The sequence below is a fragment of the Oncorhynchus keta genome, chromosome 2, assembly GCF_023373465.1.
Source record: "Oncorhynchus keta strain PuntledgeMale-10-30-2019 chromosome 2, Oket_V2, whole genome shotgun sequence".
In the NCBI taxonomy this organism is placed as follows: domain Eukaryota; kingdom Metazoa; phylum Chordata; class Actinopteri; order Salmoniformes; family Salmonidae; genus Oncorhynchus; species Oncorhynchus keta.
In genome coordinates, this window is record NC_068422.1 from 3133670 (window position 1) to 3137811 (window position 4142).

Sequence of the window (4142 nt, forward strand, 5' to 3'; positions counted from 1 at the left end):
GAAGAGCACTTTTTGCCAGTCCTGTCTGGTCCAGCGACAGTGGATTTGTGCCCATAGGCAACGTTGTTGCCGGTGATGTCTGGTGAGGACCTGCCTTACTACAACAGGTCTACAAGCCCTCAGTCCAGCCTCTCTCAGCCTATTGTGGACAATATGAGCACTGATGGAGGGATTGTGCATTCCTGGTGTAACTCAGGCAGTTATTGTTGCCATCCTGTACCTGTCCCGCAGGTGTGATGTTTGGATGTACCAGTCCTGTGTAGGTGTTGTTACATGTGGTCTGCCACTGCGAGGATTATCAGCTGTCCATCCTGTCTCCCTGTAGCGCTGTCTTTGGCATCTCACAGTACGGACATTGCAATGTATTGCCCTGGCCACATCTGCAGTCCTCATGTCTCCTTGCAGTATGCCTAAGGCACGTTCATCTAGATGACCAGGGACCCTGGGCATCTTTCTTTTGTTGTTTTTCAGAGTCAGTAAAAAGGCCTCTTTAGTGTCCTAAGTTTTCATAACTGTGACCTTAATTGCCAACCATCTGTAAGCTGTTAGTGTCTTAACGACCATTCCACAGGTGCATGTTCATTAATTGTTTATGGTTCATTGCACAGTGTTTTTTTTGCTGAGTTTCTATTCTTTTTTACATTGTTTGCAAACTGATGTGACACGTATTAATGGTAAAAAATAACATGCAAAACAGGCAAGCCCAAAAAATGTGGGGCCCTGTAACAAGTACACTGAGTATAGAGAGAGAGTGTTTTAATAAATTAACAAAATAAACACAAACAACACACCTACATGAAACAGAGTCAAAATAACCTGAGGAAAGAACCAAGGGGAGTGACCGATATAGGGAAGATAATCAAGGAGGTGATGGAGTCCAGGTGAGTGTCATGAGGCGCTGGTGCGCTTGACGATGGTGACAGGTGTGCGGGATAATCAGCAGCCTGACGACCTAGAGGCCGGAGAGGGAGTATACGTGACAGTACCCCCTCCTCGACACCGATAAAGGGGATGAACCCGACCGGTCTCATCGTCTGAAGTGCGGGAACCTGTCGAGCCGGCTGGGGCGTGGGAACCTGACAGACCGGCTGAGGCGCGGGAGCCTGGAAATCCGGCAGAGGCATGAAAGCCAGACGAGCCGGCTAAGACAGGGGAAACTGGCGATCCGCCTGAGGCATGAAAGCCCGACAAGCCAGCTGATGCAGGGGAGCCTGGCGAGCCGGCGGAGGCAGGGGGAACCTGGTGATCCGCCTGAGGCATGAAAGCCCGACAAGCCGGCGGAGGCAGGGGGAACCTGGTGATCTGGCTGAGGCATGAGAGCATGTAGCAGCTCCCGGATCCGACGTCATTTACACTGTCACAAAAAAAACACTGATGCTTCCCTTATGTGAGGTGTTATTCTGTAACGCGTGCCCTGAGAGTCAGATAGAAAGTACAGGGAGTGTTTTAATAATGGTCCTTCTGTTGCTCAGTTGGTAGAGCATGGCGCTTGTAACGCCAGGGTAGTGGGTTCGATTCCCGGGACCACCCATACGTAGAATGTATGCACACATGACTGTAAGTCGCTTTGGATAAAAGCGTCTGCTAAATGGCATATATTATATTATAAATAAACACAAACAACGCACCGACATGGAAAAGAGTCAATAACACCTGGGGAAAGAACCAAGGCGAGTGGCAGATAATCAAGTAGGTGATAGAGTCAAGGTGAGTGTCATAAGGCGCTGCTGTGCTTGACGATGGTGACAGGTGTGCGGGATAATCAGCATTCTGATGACCTAGAGGCCGGAGAGGGAGTATACGTGACAGGCTCCAAGCAGATGGGGCTCTGCCCAACATTCCCTGATTGACGGGTCGCCACTGAGAGGCGCTATGAATGCAAGGACCACCCAGTTTAATATTTTGAAGTAAGTTATAGGCTTCATTATTAATTTACTGAGACTCAAACAACAAAAATATTTACAATGGATCACAAAAAAACTATTTTAAAACATAAGATTGTTTTATTGACTTGAACAATAAATAACAAGCAAAATATACCGATGAACTTTACAATACATACAAAACTCAGTGAGGTCTCTTGATGCATTGCATTCTAGAATCTCTTCTAAAAAACATAAAATATATTACTCAAACGATTTCCTGTTCAAAACAACTTTCCTTACCAGCTCACTGTTATCACTTCTGTCTGTGTGTTTAAACAGGTGAATGTAACCAGAAACTAGTTTTTGTTAAAACTCGTTTATTGTTAAAACTAAATATACTGTAGCACTGTAAACAAAATCAAAATGGATGGAGGCTACAGCCCTAATACTGGCCAGCAATATCAGCATTCAACAAATCGATCAGTATCACATATTAATGATCATCTGAATGAATGGGTGGATATTCCCAAGACCTGTCATTGGGTGGATTATCCCAAAACCTCAGTCATTAGGTGGATTTCCCCAAGACCTCAGTCATTGGGTGGATTTCCCCAAGACCTCAGTCATTGGGTGGATTTCCCCAAGACCTCAGTCATTGGGTGGATTTCCCCAAGACCTCAGTCATTGGGTGGATTTCCCCAAGACCTCAGTCATTGGGTGGATTTCCCCAAGACCTCAGTCATTGGGTGGATTTCCCCAAGACCTCAGTCATTGGGTGGATTTCCCCAAGACCTCAGTCATTGGGTGGATTTCCCCAAGACCTCAGTCATTGGGTGGATTTCCCCAAGACCTCAGTCATTGGGTGGATTTCCCCAAGACCTCAGTCATTGGGTGGATTTCCCCAAGACCTCAGTCATTGGGTGGATCCATCCCCAAGACCTCAGTCATTGGGTGGATTTCCCCAAGACCTCAGTCATTGGGTGGATTTCCCCAAGACCTCAGTCATTGGGTGGATTTCCCCAAGACCTCAGTCATTGGGTGGATTTCCCCAAGACCTCAGTCATTGGGTGGATTTCCCCAAGACCTCAGTCATTGGGTGGATTTCCCCAAGACCTCAGTCATTGGGTGGATTTCCCCAAGACCTCAGTCATTGGGTGGATTTCCCCAAGACCTCAGTCATTGGGTGGATTTCCCCAAGACCTCAGTCATTGGGTGGATTTCCCCAAGACCTCAGTCATTGGGTGGATTTCCCCAAGACCTCAGTCATTGGGTGGATTTCCCCAAGACCTCAGTCATTGCTCTACTTGACAGATTTGTCATTGTTGACGTTACACAGGATGTTTTTAGCACCACTCTGCCAAGCCAGAAGATTCTCACTAGGGGACTTGCCTTCCTGCATGGGAAAAAACACAAACATTCAAATTAACTAAGCATTTGTAAAATAGATCACCTTACCGTATCAAACATAAATATTCAAATGCACTGTAGGGGGTGGTATGCTCATACAATAGCCACTAATAATCAAACCAATCCGGAATATACTGAATGAATGTGAAAAGATGAGAATTGGATGATTAGGAAGTACTAACGCTGTTCTTCGTTTTAAGACTGGCTCCATACATCATCAGCAGCCTGATAATTTTGAATCGGTTTATCCTCACAGCATCGTGCATGGGTGTGTCTCCATCCTGGTTAAAAATAGTTAATAGCAACACAACCATATTACATGGGTGTGTCTCCATCCTGGTTAAAAATAGTTAATAGCAACACAACCATATTACATGGGTGTGTCTCCATCCTGGTTAAAAATAGTTAATAGCAACACAACCATATTACATGGGTGTGTCTCCATCCTGGTTAAAAATAGTTAATAGCAACACAACCATATTACATGGGTGTGTCTCCATCCCAGTTAAAAATAGTTAATAGCAACAAACCATATTACATGGGTGTGTCTCCATCCTGGTTAAAAATAGTTAATAGCAACAAAACCATATTACATGGGTGTGTCTCCATCCTGGTTAAAAATAGTTAATAGCAACACAACCATATTACATGGGTGTGTCTCCATCCTGGTTAAAAATAGTTAATAGCAACACAACCATATTACATGGGTGTGTCTCCATCCTGGTTAAAAATAGTTAATAGCAACACAACCATATTACATGGGTGTGTCTCCATCCTGGTTAAAAATAGTTAATAGCAACACAACCATATTACATGGGTGTGTCTCCATCCTGGTTAAAAATAGTTAATAGCAACACAACCATATTACAT

The 4142-nt window shown here is 44.8% G+C and overlaps 1 long non-coding RNA gene across 1 annotated transcript; it reads right to left on the minus strand.

Annotated features, from left to right (window-relative positions):
• Positions 1-1981: 1981 nt before the first annotated feature.
• On the minus strand, positions 1982-3252 carry LOC127909252 (uncharacterized). The gene is made up of 2 exons (XR_008070509.1): positions 2805-3252; positions 1982-2773 (listed from the first exon to the last, which is right to left on the minus strand). It is a non-coding gene; the product is annotated as an uncharacterized LOC127909252 (long non-coding RNA).
• Between the last annotated feature and the right edge of the window lie 890 nt (positions 3253-4142).